This window comes from Zea mays, chromosome 4 (assembly GCF_902167145.1).
Source record: "Zea mays cultivar B73 chromosome 4, Zm-B73-REFERENCE-NAM-5.0, whole genome shotgun sequence".
NCBI classification, from domain to species: Eukaryota; Viridiplantae; Streptophyta; class Magnoliopsida; order Poales; family Poaceae; genus Zea; species Zea mays.
In genome coordinates, this window is record NC_050099.1 from 5732083 (window position 1) to 5753869 (window position 21787).

The 21787-nt window shown below is 44.3% G+C and overlaps 2 pseudogenes across 2 annotated transcripts; both read left to right on the forward strand.

Moving 5' to 3' along the window:
* Positions 1 to 204: 204 nt before the first annotated feature.
* Positions 205 to 4060, forward strand: LOC109945991 (beta-galactosidase pseudogene; annotated as a pseudogene). The gene is made up of 14 exons (NR_160874.1): positions 205 to 259; positions 385 to 459; positions 556 to 648; positions 1118 to 1261; positions 1679 to 1767; positions 1920 to 2019; positions 2242 to 2329; positions 2532 to 2649; positions 2728 to 2889; positions 3012 to 3190; positions 3400 to 3512; positions 3601 to 3710; positions 3794 to 3904; positions 3984 to 4060. The product of NR_160874.1 is annotated as a beta-galactosidase pseudogene (transcript).
* Positions 4061 to 10261: 6201 nt separating this feature from the next.
* On the forward strand, positions 10262 to 13977 carry LOC103652754 (beta-galactosidase pseudogene; annotated as a pseudogene). Its single transcript, NR_160875.1, has 12 exons — positions 10262 to 10311; positions 10781 to 10924; positions 11342 to 11430; positions 11583 to 11682; positions 11905 to 11992; positions 12195 to 12312; positions 12391 to 12552; positions 12675 to 12853; positions 13063 to 13175; positions 13264 to 13373; positions 13457 to 13567; positions 13647 to 13977. The product of NR_160875.1 is annotated as a beta-galactosidase pseudogene (transcript).
* The last annotated feature ends 7810 nt before the right edge of the window (positions 13978 to 21787 follow it).

Consider the following 21787-nt stretch of genomic DNA (forward strand, 5'->3'; position numbering starts at 1 on the left):
CATTCCATATTTGAACATGACAATATATCGATGATGAGTAGGCGGGTGGAAAGCATCCTGGCATCACAGGATGAATAGGCGATGCTTGTTGCGTCGCCTTTTGGGCCGTTTTGTTTTAGCGGGTGACCTAGGTTTCTTCGTTGGCCGATCACTATTTTGAGAGGTACAGTTTAGTCAGGTTCATAAAGACGGTCCAGAAGGCCGGCCTGTTTGTACATCTCTGCATCGGTCCCTACATTTGTGGCGAGTGGAACTTCGGGTATTTCTCCATTTCCTGAAATCACCTCCGTTAACAATGGAGCATTATGGTGTCTCCAGTTTTGGTGGATATGCATGCAGTACTCCTGTCTATTGACTTCTATTGCGATGCATGCAATTTCGTAGTGGCTTCCCAGTTTGGTTGAAGTATGTACCGGACTACCGGGCATCAGCTTCAGGACAGACAACGAACCTTTCAAGGTCGGCCAATGAAACCACCTCACCAACAGTTCTGGATCTAGATGGAGACACCTTTTTTTTCTGTCATCGTTGTAATGCTGCTCCCTGTTTGCGCAGATGGCCATGCAGGGTTTCACTCAGAAAATTGTGGGAATGATGAAGAGCGAAAACCTCTTTGCATCCCAAGGTGTCCCAATTATCCTCTCTCAGGCAAGTATAATATTTTCCTTAGGTTTGGTACAAAGGTTATGATCGAGTTACTGCATATGGGGATAATCAGTTGCCCCTAGTGGCTAATACACCATGTTAATAGCTTAAATCGCTTCAAGGTTTTATAACTATTGGTATAGCAAATTTACAAGTCAACGCTCTTGCTAGTTTGTGCTGTTACACCTTGAAAAAAACTCGACCTGCAGGATAAGACCGTCCCCATGACATTATAATAATAAGATCTTCTCACGTACGTCGAGAAAACCCCCGAACCTACCCCATTCATACACATCGGCACCATAGCCTATGTGACCAACTTAGCTAGATGCTCTTTCGCTGTTACACCTTGAATCCTTGATACAAGTCTGAAACTGGAGTAGCATCTGGTGGATAGTATATCTAGTGCATGCTATTCACTACTGGTGGCATGCAAATTAATTTACATCTTAAACGATATTTCGTTGCACAGATTGAGAATGAATACGGGCCAGAAGGCAGGGAGTTTCGTCCCGCAGGTCAGGCATATATCAACAAGGCAGCAAAGATGGCAGTCGGATTGGGTACTGGTGTGCCGTGGGTGATGTGGAAGGAGGAGGATGCACCTGATCCAGTGGTATAGTAATCTTGCTCTATAATTCCATTTGCATTGTGTTTATATGGTCTATGGGTGGTCAAATTAGTAAAATTACCGCCATGTGCTTCTCATAATATGAGAAGCTTGTCTCTTGTTTTTCTTTACTTCTGATGCTGTGGTTTTGATAATCAAAATAGTGGGCTTCATCCCCTGTTCTAAAGAGCGACATTTCTGATGTTTCTCCAAATGCTTACATTCTATTATGTTACCTGCAAATTTCATAACAAGGAAACTGAATCTGAATTCATGCCCTGCATGCATGTGGAGGACCAAGATCAAATCAATGCCGGCTCACTTAATTTTGATTCCGATGATTGTGTACTGTAGCATGCTATGTCTTGCAATTTTGTCTGTGCTGTAGAACTAGTTCTTGAAATTTGATTTTACTCCTAACAGATCAATGCATGCAATGGTTTCTACTGTGATGCATTTTCTCCTAACAAACCTTACAAGCCCACAATGTGGACTGAAGCTTGGAGTGGCTAGTAAGTTTTCCCTTTTCCTTTTCTTTTTGGATTTTTATTCTTATCCAATAGTGATTGACGCGGTCCAGGTCTCTTCTGTTTCTGTTTAATTTTTGCAACCATATGCAATAACTTTAGCAAGTGTGCCCTAACAAATGTCCACAACATTTTAGGTTCACGGAATTTGTTGGGACCATCCGCCAACGGCCGGTTGAAGATCTTGCATTTGCTCGATTTGTACAAAAGGGTGGTTCTTTTATCAATTACTACATGGTAAGACATGAAAAGAAAGCTGTTATATTGTTATTAAGAAGTTTTCTCACACTTTGGGTTTGGGAGATACTCATGATTGATGGTTTACTGGTTTTTGTCGATAGTATCATGAACAAATTTTGGGCGCACTAAGAAAGCTGTTATATTGTTATTAAGAACTTCTCTCACACTTTGGGTTTGGGAGATACTCATGATTGATGGTTTACTGGTTTTTGTCGATAGTACCATGGAGGAACAAATTTTGGGCGCACTGCTGGGGGTCCCTTCATCACAACAAGCTATGATTATGATGCTCCAATTGATGAATATGGTAAGTTTACTAGTGGAAATTCTATTTTTTGGTAACCATGACCTATATGTGTAGTGTTTCGTTTTTTTAGAAAAAATTGCAGCTAAATAATCTAAACATATTGGTGTCTATCCAGGCTTGCCTGTAACTACATTTTGTAGAATAAATTTCTTTTATAAGTTTAGTTAAATTTCATACTCATTCCTTGCTTTGTTATGTCCAGGACTTTTTAGAGAACCAAAGCACAGTCATCTTAAAGAACTCCACAGAGCTGTTAAGTTATGCGAGCAGGCTTTGGTTTCTGTTGACCCAGCAATTACTACCCTTGTACCATGCAAGAGGTATGCTGGTCAGCCTTTCTCCTCACTCAGTGAACTGTATATCATATATTGGTCACTTACATACACCATCCGTACCAGGCCCACGTCTTCCAATCTCCATCTGGTTGTGCAGCTTTCCTTGCAAACTACAATTCTAACTCCTATGCGAATGTTGTATTCAACAATGAGCAATACAGCCTACCACATTGGTCGATTAGCATCCTTCCTGATTGCAAAAATGTTGTTTTTAACAGTGTCACAGTAAGTTTCGCATATGCTTATTTTCAGTATGGCACATTCTCCTCTTATTGCATTTGCCCCCTTCTGTTCCCAGAATTGTATGATGACCTGGTTTACCTGATTACAATTGTTTGTTCCTGCAGGTTGGTGTTCAGACATCTCAGATGCAAATGTGTGGAGATGATGCCTCATCAATGACGTGGAAGAGGTATGATGAGGAGGTTTATTCTCTGGCAGCTGCTCCATTGCTCACCACGACTAGTTTGCTTGAGCAGCTTAATGTCACGAGAGACAACAGTGATTATTTGTGGTACATCACCAGGTAATGTTGTATCCATTTCTTGCAGTTATCTTACCAATTTGTATAAATGTAATAATCTCAGATGAGGTTGTTTTTTCTTTCCAAGGGTTTGTTTGGATTTCCTGAATCTTGATTGTGGAAGCCTGTTTTTTTTTCCTTTGGTCTTGCTCTACTTCTCAACATGGATGAGAACATTTTTGTTTCTCAAAATCTCTTATTCATGTCTACAGTGTTGACATAAGCTCATCTGAAAACTTTCTACAAGGTGGCGGCAAGCCTCTGTCTCTCAGTGTGCAGTCTGCTGGTCATGCCTTGCATGTCTTTGTCAATGGACAGCTTCAAGGTATTTACTGCGAAAAAGCCACCTGTTTCTGAATATTGGTGTCATGGAACATGCTTTGTGAATCAGAACTTTTATTTCGCCGCTGCAGGTTCTGCATATGGTACTAGGGAAGATTGAAGAATCAAATACAATGGCAATGCTAACCTTCGAGCCGGCACTAACAAAATTTCCATGCTAAGTGTTGCCTGTGGATTGCCGGTTAGTCCCATCATCAATTTGAATTTATATTTACTGATTTTATAACCTAATATATGACTGTTCAGATCTTTGTCCTGATATAGAATGTTGGAGTGCATTATGAGACGTGGAACACTGGTGTTGGTGGTCCTGTTGTGCTTCATAGGCTGGATGAAGGTTCACGAGACCTTACTTGGCAGACTTGGTCCTATCAGGTATGTTTAACACCACATGCCTTGGTCAATGAGTTATTGTAAAAAAGAGACAGGCTAAACTTGCTTTTCTCCATGCTAGGTCGCCCGAGTGCTACTTGTGCTACCGAGTGCTGCTGTGCAGCCTATGCTACCTGGTGTGTGACTGCGTGGTGACTGCTTGGTGCTTGGCTGCTTGCTGCCGAGTGTAAGACGCCAGGACCAGGAGGCAGGACCGCCGGAGCAGCGAGTAGGAGCCAGGAGCCCAACCTAGGTCCATGTGGCGAGCACAGATGTGCAGAGAAGATAGGCAGACAACAAAATCTACCTTGTAGTTCAAGTATACCCTTACCCAAACCCAATACTTTGGGTACTTGAAATTTCAGGTACCTAAAATATTCAGCTCAAGTTCGGTTTGACCTGTTAGATACCTGAAATATATAAAACCCGAACTACCTGACCTGAATTTTTGGGTATACCCGAATGCCCAGTCCTAACTGGGATAGATGCGAGGCGTGCTCCTCTGCCTTGGGGCGACAGTAGATGGGCTCCCAGCGGCTCCCAGGTCTACGCCGGCGGCTCCAGCTGATCCTTGCAGTGTGCGTGTGCTTGTGCTGGAGTGGGACTGGACACCGTAGGGCTGTGCGACTGTGGCTCTGTGTTGTTTAGTGTCAACCCTAGAAAGCCCACAAAGGCACAAAGCAATTGCCCAGTTAAACCCAACTGAAAAAGGCCATCTAGAACTACAGACCTAAACAAGTCATCCTCTCCCTAATTGGACTAGTCATGACTAGTCGTCGACTCGTCGGATGACCCGATTTGTAGTCGGACTAATCGCCTCAGTGACCCTAGTCGTAGCCAGGGCATAGATTAGTCTGATGGAATTAGTCTTGAGCATCTGTGGAGAAGATCAGTCTTTTGACTGCACAAGGACGACATCTAGACAACAGTCTTTTGATTGTACAAGGCTGTCGAGGACAACAGTCTTTTGACTACACAAGGACAACATCTGGACAACAGTCTTTTGACTGCACAAGGACAACATCTGTAGTTTTGACTGCACCTTTAACATCCAGAGGACAACATCTATAGTGCTGCAGACTAGATGACAACACCTTTTTGTAGTGTGTAGTGCAACCCCTATGGTTATAAATATGTATCCCCAACTCTTAGATGAGTATGATATTTGAATATTGTGTGAGAAATAAACGAAAAATAGTCCAAACTCGTAGTGTTTTCCTCTTGATGAGAGTGAGAGTTCTTGTTATTCGAGCAACAATAGTAACTTGATTAATTGCAGTTAATTGATTTTAGATTCGCAACAGTTAAATTTTTGTTACCTATATATTTTCACAAGCGGTTTCTCCAAAGATTAGTGAGCAAATCAGATGAATTTGTAACTTAATAAAGTTGTTTAATGCTATGACACAAAACATGGTGAAACAGAAAATAGATTTTCAATCGAACCATAAAGTTTGTAGCACGGTTGACAAGGTAAACTTATTTAAACTCATTACATACATTTCGTATTATAATATTAGTTTTTTTATTATAAATCGTTTATTATTTTTTTAATGACATTGACATGTGTCGTGAAAAAAATAAACGATTTATTATAAAAAGTAATAATATAATACAAATTGTAAGTAATGCGTTCAAATAATTTTAACTTTGCACCCGTGCTGCAAGCTTTATGGTTCGATTGGAATCTATTTTTTGTTTTACTATGTTTGGTGTCATAGCATTGATCAACTTCATTAAGTTATAAATTAATTTAATTTGCTCACTAGTCTTTAGAGAAACTGCATGTAAAAATATATGGGTAACAAATTTAATTCGTGCAAATCTAAAATCAATTCGAGTTGGGGCAATTTTTTATTTCTCACATCATATTTATATATCATAACCATATAAGAGTTGAGGATACATATTGATATACATATGATCTTGTTGTAGGTGGACGACTAAGAGTCGATTAGGCTCGACTAATCAAGCAAATCGATGACTAATCGCGATTAGTCACCTTATCGGTGCTCAGTCGACTAGGCGATTTTAAAACCTTGTATATATATATATATATATATATGACCATAAACATACGGACGATTAAATGAACGACCAGCTCGACTAGGGTCGATTAGTCGATCTGGTCGACAACTAATCGTGACTAATCGACTAGTCGGTCCCTATATGATTAGGTTCGACTAGACGACTTAAACATTGGCATCAACTTGTTTATTTCAAATTACTTCAATATAAAAAAAGAAATGTTAATTCACGTAAAAGTATAACTTATTCTTTTCTTCAATATAAGTGTTCTCCAGTGCACTCTACTTCTTAAGAACAAGGCTTTTTGCTCCACCTATGAAGTATACTCCAATGCATCCTGCCTATTAGAAAGAGAGGCTTTCTCATTACGCTTTAGGTCTTCCTTAGTTTCCCTGGTCATCTAATCAACATAAGTTGTTATTTCTACCTTCACAAATGTGCACATAAATCGCTTATACAATAAAAGCTAGCTATTTTGCCGAGCACCAGCTCGCCGACCTTCACCAACCCCACGGTTCTGACCATATCCTTGGCCCCTGTGTCGCTTTTGTAACCTTCACGGGAGGGAGGACCATCACTACGAAATTCGTTGCCTAAAACATTTGGATAATAAGAATTTCGTACACGAAAACACTTTTTATGCCAGAAATGGAAAATAGGGTGCCGATGGGAACATGGACGGCGGGGAGGGTCGCGCAGCCAGGTTCCTACAGGAGAGGATCGTGCAACAGGAGGCATCCTGTACGACGGCGGTGGCCTGAGGTGAGACGGTCGTGCCCGTGCCACGGTGGAAGAAGCTGGTGCCCATGGGGTGACGCCGGGAAGGAGCCCACGCCCTGTTGCGCCCGCCCCGTGCAAGGTGGCAGCGGCGATATCCTGGGTGGCACCGAGGAGAAGAGACTCATGCCCGACCGCACCTGTGTTGAAGGAGACGACGCCGACGAGGGGGGCGGGGCCACGGCCGCGCCATGCGTGGTGGCGTTGGTCTCCTGGGCACGGATAGGGGCATTCGAGGCGGATTAAGGCATCCTGGCCGGCGGCGGTGAGCTGGCATTCAAGGGCGGCGACAGCCGCACACTCCTGCTCTCAGACAAGGGCGACAGCCTGAGCGCGCTGTCGGGCGGCCACCAAGACAGCATGGGTGGCGGCTGGGAAGAGAAGCAGTTGAGAGTAGTGGAAGGCGGGCTGGGCAGCAGCTAGGAGCAGGGGAGAGCGGGCTGGACAGCGGCTGAGAGGAGGGCCGAGGGCGGGTGATGGAGGAGGGCCGACCTAGCTGGCGGTTGAGAGGAGGGTTGACGAGGGCGGCTGGGAGGAGGGCCGACGAGGGCAACAACGTCCTTGGTGGCAGGGTGGGGAGGCCCGGCCATGGATGGGAGCGGCTGGGAGCAGAGGAGGGCGGATTGGGCAACTGCTAGAAGGAGGGTCGACGAGGGCGACGATGTCCTGGGCGGCAGGGAGGGGAGGCTCGACCAACGACCATGGATGGGAGGCAGCTAGGAGCAGGGGAGAGCGGGCTGGGCAGCGACTGGGAGAAGGGTCGAATGCGGCGGCTAGAGAAGGGTCGACGTGGGCGGCTGGGAGGAGGGCCGAGGTGGAGAGATGCTCGGCTGGGAGGAGGGCCACCGAGGTGGAGAGAGGCTCGGCTGGACGAGGGCGGCTGGGAGGAGGGCAGACGAGGGCGGCGGCGTCCTAGGCGGTAGGGAGGGGACGCCACCGCCCTCGTCGGCCCTCTTCCCAGCTGCCGTCGTCCAGCCGCCGCCCTCGACAGCCCTCCTCCCATCCGTGTCTTTCTCCACCTTGGCCCTCCTCCCAGCCGCCGCATTTGACCCTCCTCCAGCCGCTGCTCAGCCCGCCCTCCCCTGCTCCCATCCATGGCCGGGCCTCTTCTCTCTACCACAAAGGACGCCGCCGCCCTCGTCCAGTCATCGCCCTCATCAGCCCACCTCCCAACCGCCCTCATCGGCCCTCCCAACCGAGCCTCTCTCCACCTCGGCCCTCCTCCCAACCGCCCACGTCGGCCCTCCTCCAGCCACCGTATTAGACCCTCCTCCCAGCACGCCCTCCCCTGTTCCCAGTCGCTCCTATCAATGGACGGGCCTCCCCTCCCTGCCGCCGCCCTTGTTGGCCCTCTTCCTATCCGCCCTCCTCCCAGCCGTCGCCCTCGGCCCTCATCTCAGCTGCCCTCAGCCCTCCTCCTAGCCGCTGCCCAGCCCGCTCTCCCCTGTACCTAGCTGCTGCCCAGCCCGCCCTCCACTGCTCTCAACCGCTTCTCCTAACCGCCAACCATGATGTCTTGGTGGCCGCCCGACAGCGCGCTCAGGCTGCCTCCCTTGCCTAGGAGCACGAGTGTGTGACTATCGCTGCCCTTGAGTGCCAGCTCACCGCCGCTAGTAAGGATGCCTCTATCCGCCTCGAATGCCCCTCGTCCGCGCCTAGGAGGCCACCGCCACCCTGCACGGCGCGGTCGTGGCCCCGCCCCCTAGCCGACGCTGTCTACTTTAATCCAGTCGCAATCAGGCGTGAGTCTCTTCTCCTCGGTGCCACCCAGGATGCCGCCGCTGACACCTAGCACAACGTTGGCGCGGCAGGGCGCTGGCTCCTTTCCGGCGTCGCCCCCATTGGCACCAGCTTTCTCCACCGTGGCATGAGCACGACCGCCTCTTATTAGTCAATCGCCGCTGTCCAGGATGCCTCCTGCCGCATGACCCTCTCCTCCAGGAACATGGCCGCGCGACCCTCCCCACCGTCCATGTTCTCATCGGCACCCTATTTTCCATTTCTGGCACAAAAAGTGTTTTCGTGTACGGAATGCTTATGCTCCAAATGTTTCAGACAACGAATTTCGGAGTGATGGTCCTCCCTCCCGTGGAGGTTATGAGAGCGACACAGGAGGCCAAGGATATGAACAGAACCGTGAGGTTGGTGGAGGCCGGCGAGCTGGTGCTCGGCAAAATAGCTAGCTTTTATTGTATAAGCGATTTATGTGCAAATATGTGAAGGTAGAAATAACAACTTGTGCTGATTGGATGACTTGAGAAACTGATGAATGCCTGAAACGTAATGAGAAAATTCTTCTTCCTAAGTGGCAGGATGCATTCGAGGATACTCCATAGGCCGAGTAGAAAGCCACTGTTCTTGAAAAACAGGGTGCATTGAAGGACACTTATATATTGAAGAAGATGATAAATCATACTTGTGCGTGAATTATCTTTTTTTTGTTTGATATTGAAGTAATTTGAGGTAGAGGGAGGCTAAACTAGAACTACTCCCTATGCGTAAGGTAAAAACGATAAGTAGACTTGATTTGATCGATTGTGGGGGCTTCAATCGGTCGTAGCCCTTCATCTATATAAAGGGGAGGTCTGGACCCGTTACACGTCGTTTCCTGAGTTAATCCCGCGGATTTAGCTAACAAATCCCGCAAGAAACTCGGAACCCTAAAAGGTTCTGCGCACGCGCGGACCGTCGAGCCTCAGGTTGACGAACATATGCCCCGTGCCTTTTGGTGGAGGTTGACGAACCAAAAGCATATGAACTAAGTCTGATGCGAGTCACCGGCTTTTCAATCCAATATGGTGATCATTCAATAGAGCCCCAATGCATAAAGGCCGTTTCGGATTGCATCTTTCTCGGCTATGACCATTTGATCAATGGATCAAAATGAATAGAATGGAGGTGCCCTCAGCCCGAATAGACGAAGGGACTATGCATATACCACGGTTTCATCGTCGTATCATTCCATATTTGAACATGACAATATATCGATGATGAGTAGGCGGGTGGAAAGCATCCTGGCATCACAGGATGAATAGGCGATGCTTGTTGCGTCGCCTTTTGGGCCGTTTTGTTTTAGCGGGTGACCTAGGTTTCTTCGTTGGCCGATCACTATTTTGAGAGGTACAGTTTAGTCAGGTTCATAAAGACGGTCCAGAAGGCCGGCCTGTTTGTACATCTCTGCATCGGTCCCTACATTTGTGGCGAGTGGAACTTCGGGTATTTCTCCATTTCCTGAAATCACCTCCGTTAACAATGGAGCATTATGGTGTCTCCAGTTTTGGTGGATATGCATGCAGTACTCCTGTCTATTGACTTCTATTGCGATGCATGCAATTTCGTAGTGGCTTCCCAGTTTGGTTGAAGTATGTACCGGACTACCGGGCATCAGCTTCAGGACAGACAACGAACCTTTCAAGGTCGGCCAATGAAACCACCTCACCAACAGTTCTGGATCTAGATGGAGACACCTTTTTTTTCTGTCATCGTTGTAATGCTGCTCCCTGTTTGCGCAGATGGCCATGCAGGGTTTCACTCAGAAAATTGTGGGAATGATGAAGAGCGAAAACCTCTTTGCATCCCAAGGTGTCCCAATTATCCTCTCTCAGGCAAGTATAATATTTTCCTTAGGTTTGGTACAAAGGTTATGATCGAGTTACTGCATATGGGGATAATCAGTTGCCCCTAGTGGCTAATACACCATGTTAATAGCTTAAATCGCTTCAAGGTTTTATAACTATTGGTATAGCAAATTTACAAGTCAACGCTCTTGCTAGTTTGTGCTGTTACACCTTGAAAAAAACTCGACCTGCAGGATAAGACCGTCCCCATGACATTATAATAATAAGATCTTCTCACGTACGTCGAGAAAACCCCCGAACCTACCCCATTCATACACATCGGCACCATAGCCTATGTGACCAACTTAGCTAGATGCTCTTTCGCTGTTACACCTTGAATCCTTGATACAAGTCTGAAACTGGAGTAGCATCTGGTGGATAGTATATCTAGTGCATGCTATTCACTACTGGTGGCATGCAAATTAATTTACATCTTAAACGATATTTCGTTGCACAGATTGAGAATGAATACGGGCCAGAAGGCAGGGAGTTTCGTCCCGCAGGTCAGGCATATATCAACAAGGCAGCAAAGATGGCAGTCGGATTGGGTACTGGTGTGCCGTGGGTGATGTGGAAGGAGGAGGATGCACCTGATCCAGTGGTATAGTAATCTTGCTCTATAATTCCATTTGCATTGTGTTTATATGGTCTATGGGTGGTCAAATTAGTAAAATTACCGCCATGTGCTTCTCATAATATGAGAAGCTTGTCTCTTGTTTTTCTTTACTTCTGATGCTGTGGTTTTGATAATCAAAATAGTGGGCTTCATCCCCTGTTCTAAAGAGCGACATTTCTGATGTTTCTCCAAATGCTTACATTCTATTATGTTACCTGCAAATTTCATAACAAGGAAACTGAATCTGAATTCATGCCCTGCATGCATGTGGAGGACCAAGATCAAATCAATGCCGGCTCACTTAATTTTGATTCCGATGATTGTGTACTGTAGCATGCTATGTCTTGCAATTTTGTCTGTGCTGTAGAACTAGTTCTTGAAATTTGATTTTACTCCTAACAGATCAATGCATGCAATGGTTTCTACTGTGATGCATTTTCTCCTAACAAACCTTACAAGCCCACAATGTGGACTGAAGCTTGGAGTGGCTAGTAAGTTTTCCCTTTTCCTTTTCTTTTTGGATTTTTATTCTTATCCAATAGTGATTGACGCGGTCCAGGTCTCTTCTGTTTCTGTTTAATTTTTGCAACCATATGCAATAACTTTAGCAAGTGTGCCCTAACAAATGTCCACAACATTTTAGGTTCACGGAATTTGTTGGGACCATCCGCCAACGGCCGGTTGAAGATCTTGCATTTGCTCGATTTGTACAAAAGGGTGGTTCTTTTATCAATTACTACATGGTAAGACATGAAAAGAAAGCTGTTATATTGTTATTAAGAAGTTTTCTCACACTTTGGGTTTGGGAGATACTCATGATTGATGGTTTACTGGTTTTTGTCGATAGTATCATGAACAAATTTTGGGCGCACTAAGAAAGCTGTTATATTGTTATTAAGAACTTCTCTCACACTTTGGGTTTGGGAGATACTCATGATTGATGGTTTACTGGTTTTTGTCGATAGTACCATGGAGGAACAAATTTTGGGCGCACTGCTGGGGGTCCCTTCATCACAACAAGCTATGATTATGATGCTCCAATTGATGAATATGGTAAGTTTACTAGTGGAAATTCTATTTTTTGGTAACCATGACCTATATGTGTAGTGTTTCGTTTTTTTAGAAAAAATTGCAGCTAAATAATCTAAACATATTGGTGTCTATCCAGGCTTGCCTGTAACTACATTTTGTAGAATAAATTTCTTTTATAAGTTTAGTTAAATTTCATACTCATTCCTTGCTTTGTTATGTCCAGGACTTTTTAGAGAACCAAAGCACAGTCATCTTAAAGAACTCCACAGAGCTGTTAAGTTATGCGAGCAGGCTTTGGTTTCTGTTGACCCAGCAATTACTACCCTTGTACCATGCAAGAGGTATGCTGGTCAGCCTTTCTCCTCACTCAGTGAACTGTATATCATATATTGGTCACTTACATACACCATCCGTACCAGGCCCACGTCTTCCAATCTCCATCTGGTTGTGCAGCTTTCCTTGCAAACTACAATTCTAACTCCTATGCGAATGTTGTATTCAACAATGAGCAATACAGCCTACCACATTGGTCGATTAGCATCCTTCCTGATTGCAAAAATGTTGTTTTTAACAGTGTCACAGTAAGTTTCGCATATGCTTATTTTCAGTATGGCACATTCTCCTCTTATTGCATTTGCCCCCTTCTGTTCCCAGAATTGTATGATGACCTGGTTTACCTGATTACAATTGTTTGTTCCTGCAGGTTGGTGTTCAGACATCTCAGATGCAAATGTGTGGAGATGATGCCTCATCAATGACGTGGAAGAGGTATGATGAGGAGGTTTATTCTCTGGCAGCTGCTCCATTGCTCACCACGACTAGTTTGCTTGAGCAGCTTAATGTCACGAGAGACAACAGTGATTATTTGTGGTACATCACCAGGTAATGTTGTATCCATTTCTTGCAGTTATCTTACCAATTTGTATAAATGTAATAATCTCAGATGAGGTTGTTTTTTCTTTCCAAGGGTTTGTTTGGATTTCCTGAATCTTGATTGTGGAAGCCTGTTTTTTTTTCCTTTGGTCTTGCTCTACTTCTCAACATGGATGAGAACATTTTTGTTTCTCAAAATCTCTTATTCATGTCTACAGTGTTGACATAAGCTCATCTGAAAACTTTCTACAAGGTGGCGGCAAGCCTCTGTCTCTCAGTGTGCAGTCTGCTGGTCATGCCTTGCATGTCTTTGTCAATGGACAGCTTCAAGGTATTTACTGCGAAAAAGCCACCTGTTTCTGAATATTGGTGTCATGGAACATGCTTTGTGAATCAGAACTTTTATTTCGCCGCTGCAGGTTCTGCATATGGTACTAGGGAAGATTGAAGAATCAAATACAATGGCAATGCTAACCTTCGAGCCGGCACTAACAAAATTTCCATGCTAAGTGTTGCCTGTGGATTGCCGGTTAGTCCCATCATCAATTTGAATTTATATTTACTGATTTTATAACCTAATATATGACTGTTCAGATCTTTGTCCTGATATAGAATGTTGGAGTGCATTATGAGACGTGGAACACTGGTGTTGGTGGTCCTGTTGTGCTTCATAGGCTGGATGAAGGTTCACGAGACCTTACTTGGCAGACTTGGTCCTATCAGGTATGTTTAACACCACATGCCTTGGTCAATGAGTTATTGTAAAAAAGAGACAGGCTAAACTTGCTTTTCTCCATGCTAGGTCGCCCGAGTGCTACTTGTGCTACCGAGTGCTGCTGTGCAGCCTATGCTACCTGGTGTGTGACTGCGTGGTGACTGCTTGGTGCTTGGCTGCTTGCTGCCGAGTGTAAGACGCCAGGACCAGGAGGCAGGACCGCCGGAGCAGCGAGTAGGAGCCAGGAGCCCAACCTAGGTCCATGTGGCGAGCACAGATGTGCAGAGAAGATAGGCAGACAACAAAATCTACCTTGTAGTTCAAGTATACCCTTACCCAAACCCAATACTTTGGGTACTTGAAATTTCAGGTACCTAAAATATTCAGCTCAAGTTCGGTTTGACCTGTTAGATACCTGAAATATATAAAACCCGAACTACCTGACCTGAATTTTTGGGTATACCCGAATGCCCAGTCCTAACTGGGATAGATGCGAGGCGTGCTCCTCTGCCTTGGGGCGACAGTAGATGGGCTCCCAGCGGCTCCCAGGTCTACGCCGGCGGCTCCAGCTGATCCTTGCAGTGTGCGTGTGCTTGTGCTGGAGTGGGACTGGACACCGTAGGGCTGTGCGACTGTGGCTCTGTGTTGTTTAGTGTCAACCCTAGAAAGCCCACAAAGGCACAAAGCAATTGCCCAGTTAAACCCAACTGAAAAAGGCCATCTAGAACTACAGACCTAAACAAGTCATCCTCTCCCTAATTGGACTAGTCATGACTAGTCGTCGACTCGTCGGATGACCCGATTTGTAGTCGGACTAATCGCCTCAGTGACCCTAGTCGTAGCCAGGGCATAGATTAGTCTGATGGAATTAGTCTTGAGCATCTGTGGAGAAGATCAGTCTTTTGACTGCACAAGGACGACATCTAGACAACAGTCTTTTGATTGTACAAGGCTGTCGAGGACAACAGTCTTTTGACTACACAAGGACAACATCTGGACAACAGTCTTTTGACTGCACAAGGACAACATCTGTAGTTTTGACTGCACCTTTAACATCCAGAGGACAACATCTATAGTGCTGCAGACTAGATGACAACACCTTTTTGTAGTGTGTAGTGCAACCCCTATGGTTATAAATATGTATCCCCAACTCTTAGATGAGTATGATATTTGAATATTGTGTGAGAAATAAACGAAAAATAGTCCAAACTCGTAGTGTTTTCCTCTTGATGAGAGTGAGAGTTCTTGTTATTCGAGCAACAATAGTAACTTGATTAATTGCAGTTAATTGATTTTAGATTCGCAACAGTTAAATTTTTGTTACCTATATATTTTCACAAGCGGTTTCTCCAAAGATTAGTGAGCAAATCAGATGAATTTGTAACTTAATAAAGTTGTTTAATGCTATGACACAAAACATGGTGAAACAGAAAATAGATTTTCAATCGAACCATAAAGTTTGTAGCACGGTTGACAAGGTAAACTTATTTAAACTCATTACATACATTTCGTATTATAATATTAGTTTTTTATTATAAATCGTTTATTATTTTTTTAATGACATTGACATGTGTCGTGAAAAAAATAAACGATTTATTATAAAAAGTAATAATATAATACAAATTGTAAGTAATGCGTTCAAATAATTTTAACTTTGCACCCGTGCTGCAAGCTTTATGGTTCGATTGGAATCTATTTTTTGTTTTACTATGTTTGGTGTCATAGCATTGATCAACTTCATTAAGTTATAAATTAATTTAATTTGCTCACTAGTCTTTAGAGAAACTGCATGTAAAAATATATGGGTAACAAATTTACAAAATGTATGGGCGGAACAAATGTACAACATAGCTATAGATATATGTGGCAGGGCGTGCGAGAGGGGGTGCTAGCTGTTCAGTGGATCAGGGCCCCCAAAATTTTCAAAGCTACAGTCTGTTGTTCACGTAATTTTGTTAGTCAATGTTGTCTATACCGGTTGACAGTCACGGCGTCTGCCGGAGTCTCAACGTGTGCTAGCCTAGTAGGCTAGTAGTATGCTAGGAGAGTATGAGTGCATGTTTGCACTATGTAGTCTGCCACAAGTTACTAGTGAGTGGTGGCCAGGCAAGTCTGCTGTGTCACTGCCTCTGTGTGCATTAGGCCACCAAGAAAGCAAGGTAAAATTTTAAATATTTTTTTCTTCAACTAGGTTTGTTACTTTGTTTGAATTTATATTGAAATATAAATTGATTAGACCTTTTCAATTATTATTGGACATCCTTATAAACTAAATAATTTTATTGCATTTATCTTTTTTATGTATGTGCACCATTTGGTCTAGTATTCCAAGATCCAACTATCGACCATGCCTGATTCTCGTTCCAAAAGGCGTAAGCATAGAAGATTTAATTCAGTCTCAGAAGAAAGCTATAAATATATTTACTATTGAAAAACACAAGTGCCCTCAGTCATTTAATCAAGGCCCAACACTTGATAATAATGCTAACAATGGTCCTTGAGATGGCCAAATGGATACGAATAATATGAGCATATAATTGAAGAATTTATTTTAAGAAACACTAAAAACAGTTATTTAAGTGAAAATTATGCAACCAAAAATTGAATATATATATACATATCTTAATGTTATCTAATATATTCTAAATTTTATAGTATTGTAATGGTGAGTCTTATTCTAGAGTTTGCACAGGGCCCTCAGTTTTGCCGGCACGGCCCTGATATGTGGAATGAACTTCCGATCCTTTTTTTCAGAAGTACTACCAATAAATTATACCGCAATGCATGCATCCATGCTGGCGTGGCTAGCATATATATATGTCAGTTCCCAATTCATCACCCATTCAACAGTTGGCTTGATGAGAGAAAGACATCAGTATGCACACACGTCAGCTAGTGACACAACACAATTTTTTTCTTGATTTTTCTGGTAGGTTCACAAATATATGTTGTTGGCGGCACTATATCTACACCCACAAGTGAAGCTCAAGGAGAGGCACCAGATCCATGGATATAACAAATCAGGCCAACTAAAATTTTTGATTTTTATTTAATTTGAATTTCTATTGTTCAAACACAATATACCTAGATTATTGTTCTTCATGAGATGCGAAGGGTATTGTTTTTCTTTTGTATAATCTGACATAACCAACTATAGGAATTCGAATACTCTAGCCCGCCAGCTTGTGCCAATGTATTCCATTGTTCCTCGTTCATAAAAATAATTGAGTTCAGCTGTGTGTTGAGTATGACCATAAAAATGAAGTCAAATATGACCAAACACAAACAATCTCGTAATTAAGGAGTCTAGGAGTTACGTCCCCTCATCATGGCTCACCGTCCCATCATGGCTCAACATCTATTAGATAAACTCCAAATTTTTTGGGTGTCCTAGTAATATAGCAAAAATATCCTTCTTTCCCAAAGCGATGGCACCAAACAAGTTGTGGAAGGTGGTGCCTCCTCAAAGTGAATGAGAAGTTCGTGCACTAGTACCCACCCAGGGGTGACACCACATACACACTTTAGTTATATATCAATTGCCTCATATAAATATAAATGTACTTCAAAATTGAAGTGCAAATGATGCAATACAATGCATTACTTTAGTTCTACCCACATGTCCCAAGGACAGCGGGAGGCGGGGCTGCAACCATATTGCTCGTTTCAACGTGTGTTGCTATATATACTGAAATTTACTGCATCAACTTGGCTATGGTTTCTTGAAATGTATAACAGCACGAAGAGTGTAAATATAAATGTTGCAATATATGCGTCCCAGCAGCAGTAGTACAAGAAGATATAAAATTGTATACTCCCTCCATCCCAATTTATAATTCGTTTGATATTTTTACACCAAGTTTGGTTGGCTCGACTTATTAAAAAAAATCTATAATTGGTTGGCTCGACTTATTCAAAAAAAATCTAAGTGTTATGCCGTTTACCGAATAATATACTCTAAGTATGACTTTGAATTTTCTATTTTTCGCAAAAATAAATAATACGAGTCAGTCAAACTTGGTAAAAAAGTCAAATAAATTATAAATTGAGACGAAGGGAGTACTGAAAGGGAAATGTGCCCTTGGGCCATTTCTAAGTATTTTGGTGGTTTAGTGTCCAACACAAGTGCCTAAGTGTAAAATGGTGGACAAAGTACAAATCAAGGATAAAGGTATGTTTCTCAGACTTAGTACATTGTTTTGTGGACTAATGTATTGTGTCTAAGTGCTGCTGGAAACAGAAAAAATCGAGTTGGAGAAGAGATGGCTCGTGCAGCCAAAGTCTGCTCAGTCTGGAGCACCGGACTGTCCGGTGGTGCACCGGACTGTCCGGTGGTGCACCGGACAGTGTCCGGTGCGCCAGGCTGGCTCGAGGGAAAAGGCTGTTCTCGGGACTTCGACGGCGGTGTACGGCTATAATTCACCGGACTGTCCGGTGTGCACCGGACTGTCCGGTGAGCCAACGGTCGGCCGGGCCAACGGTCGGCCGCGCGATCTGCGCGGGACACGTGGCCGAGCCAACGGCTAGTAGGAGGCACCGGACTGTCCGGTGTGCATCGGACATGTCCGGTGCGCCAACGGCTCTCAGGCTATCAACGGTCGACTGTGCCATTTATGGAAGGAAATCGGGCACCGGACAGTGTCCGGTGTGCACCGGACTGTCCGGTGCACCAGTCGACAGAAGGCAAGATCAGCCTTCCTAGATTGCTCTCAACGGCTCCTAGCTACCTTGAGGCTATAAAAGGGACCCCTAGGCGCATGGAGGAGTACACCAAGCATTCCTACAACATTCCTAAGCACCAAGACACCGATTTCGCGCATTCGTTTCATTGTGATAGCATATAGAGCTCTAGTGGAGTTGTGAACTCATTGAGTTGTGTTGCGAGCTCTTGTTGCGACTTGTGTGCGTGTTGACACTCTGATTCTTGTGTCTTGTGTGCGTTGCTAATCCCTCCCTTGCTCCGTGTTCTTTGTGAATTTCAAGTGTAAGGGCGAGAGGCTCCAAGTTGTGGAGATTCCTCGCAAACGGGATTGAGAAAAAGCAAGCAAAACACCGTGGTATTTAAGTGGGTCTTTGGACCGCTTGAGAGGGGTTGATTGCAACCCTCGTCCGTTGGGACGCCACAACGTGGAGTAGGCAAGCGTTGGTCTTGGCCGAACCACGGGATAACCACTGTGCCATCTCTGTGATTGATCCTTGTTGGTTATTGTGTTTTGTTGAGGATTCCTCTCTAGCCACATGACAATTATTGTGCTAACGATTAACCAAGTTTTGTGGCTTAAGTTTTCAAGTTTCACAGGATCACCTATTCACCCCCCTCTAGGTGCTCTCAAGTACTTTAAATTTTAGATTATGTTACTAGTGTGAGGTTCTAGAATTTTATCTGAGGTAGTTCAAACAATAAAGCTAAAGCATGTGAGTCATAATAGTATAATACAATGTTTGCATGCCTTTATTATGGACGATCAAGCAAAAGAGCTAGCCAATCTTCAAAAGCAAACCACACAATCAAATGTGAAGTCCACTGTCAACATCGTCATACCAAAAAGTATAAACAATGATTAACACACTAGAATGCCCTAAAACCACAACTCAAGCTTCAAAGCTAGACACTGTCGCTAATGACATCTAGCTAGATATGGCATCCATTCAAACAATGCAACTGGGGCTAACTTGATTTTCCTCGATACCACCCATTCCGTCAGCGTCGCTATGGTATTTGAAAATGTGAGTAATGATAAACAATGGATAGCACTGTTTTCATGGCGAGGGAGTTGCAATATATGCTCCAAATAAAGAGACCAGTGTTTTTCCCTTTGCAATATGAAAAACATCGCTAATGTCTCTACTGTCCAGGCCTTCTCACATAACATTGGCGACACATACTGCCGGCAGTTGTATATATATATCTTGCTGCTACTAGTTAGACCCCAATAAAGAAATCATATCAATTATTGTTATGCGCGCTAGCAAAACTGATAACTCAGAGAAATTCTTGCAATAATTAGAAGCATTCGGTCTTTGATTTTATAGAATCGAGTCATCATCAATGATAATTAATAGCCATTGCATCTATTGTAGTAAAAAATTGAGTAAAATACACGAACGGTGTTTGAACTTGTCATGTTGTGTCACTCGGGTCTCCAAACTCTTAAAGCCAGGAAAACAGGAGCTAGAACTTGGCCGACCTATCCCAGATCGGGTTGCCCAAATCGGATGCCGACGTGGTGTGCCACGTTGGTGTTACTTGGGTCCCCGAACTTGGTATGTTGTGTCACTTAGGTCTCCAAACTTGGCATATTGTGTCACTTGGGTCCCCGAACTTTCATTAGTGTGCTCCAGAGTGGCACGCCACGTTGATATCCGTTTTGAGCAAATTCGATTTTGGATAGACAGGCCAAGTTCTGGCATCCGTTTTGCCGGTTTTGAGAGTTTGGGGATTCAAGTGATACAACATGTCAAGTTTGAGGACGGCTGGTGCATTTTACATTCTAAAATTTAAGCACCTCTGTCATTATAAAAATATATAAAGTAATCTTCTAATTTTCTATCTAAATTACTCACCTGTGTTGGATAAATCAGAATGCCACCCAAATTTGGAATATCAATTAACCATATATGTCATTATGAAAGGTAGTTTAAAATAACTCCTAAACTTGAAAATGTATTACACATTATCATTATAAAGCATAATTCAAAGTGACTGCACAACATTGCATCTACATTACCTATCTGTCATTTTTAAACATGACTTGAAATAACCCTTTAACTTTGTTTCTAAATTATTTAATCTACAAGTATAAAAGATAGATGTTATTATAAATGGTAACACAAAGTTACCTAAATTTGCATTTAACTCTCACATATCATTTTGAAAGATAATATAAAGAATTTCCTTTATTTTTTCTATGAACCTTGATTGTTCAAAAAAATATCACTTAAATTTATGTGTAATTACTAATATAAATTATTACAAAAAATATTTAATCTTTATAAAGTATGGAATATATATCTATATCTCTACTACTTATTAAGTAAGCAATAGTAGTCTGCCTCTGACGTGTTCTGCCTCTGACATGTTCTGCCGTTCTGCTATCTACGTGCGCCTCCCGACAGGGCCAGCAAAAAATTTCACGTACTCACGAGTTGAATCTGAACAGTTCAGCCACTAAACACACAACAGCAGAGTTCTTATTGTTGGTTCCGAGCCAACGCTTATAAGCCGCTCTATGTCTCCTTTACTAGCCAGTATGGTACTAATTTATTTGCAAGACACAACAACACAGCAGTACAGGCGTTCTGGGCTGAATTTTTGGTGCGGCCCATACGTTTCGGGCAGCCCATACTCCAGCGACCGCAGCAGTCTTCTTCGGCAACCTCCGTCCGCACGACGTCGCGCCCAACCGCTCGGTCAGCTCCACTACCGCAGCCTCCATCTCCACGACCTCCACTTCTTTGACCATTCCTGCACTTTGCCGACGTCCGCAAGCTCCCCTTCGTCCTTCCTGCATCGGGAGCCAGAGGACCTCGCCTACTCCCTCCCTCCATCGGCGCGGCGGCTGTCTCGGCCGAGCCTGAGTCGCGCGGAGGTCGTGCCCCCGCCGCGCCACCACTTCGTCCCACCTTCGGCTTCGGGACACCCCCTCGCCGCCTCCTCGACCCCCACAGTCGCGGCACGCGCCGCTATCGTCGCACGAGGCCACATCGCCGCTACGCCACCACTCCCTCCCCTAGCCGCCTCCTCGACACTCGCAGCCACGGCGCGTGTCGTTGTCATCACACGAGGCCGGGGCCCCACCGCGCGACCACTCCCTCCCCGACGAGAAGAGCGGTCTTGGCGCAGCGACCACGAGGGGCGCGCGGGAGGAGATCGCCGCCCATGGCCACGGCCACCTCAGGGCGTGGACGAAGAACCCGTTCGCCCAGACCAGAATGAACACCAGGTGCGTCGCCTCTCACGGTGGCAGCAGCCGCGCCGCTGCCGCTGAAGGGCGGTGCAAGGAACCCCGTCCAGGGCGTTTGCTGTGTCATTGGGTAAATCGTAGCGTACAGTGGAAGCAGTGGATCGGCTCAATCTGAACTCACCGTTCGCTTGCTTGCGCCTTGTATGGCAACCAAGTTTAAGGAACATGTCCGATCTGTGCTTCGTAGTTTCTCAATCTGCAGTCGATTAAAATTTCAGAGGAGAATTAGGATGCCCCATCGTTGGTCAAGCGATGGGAGGTGCT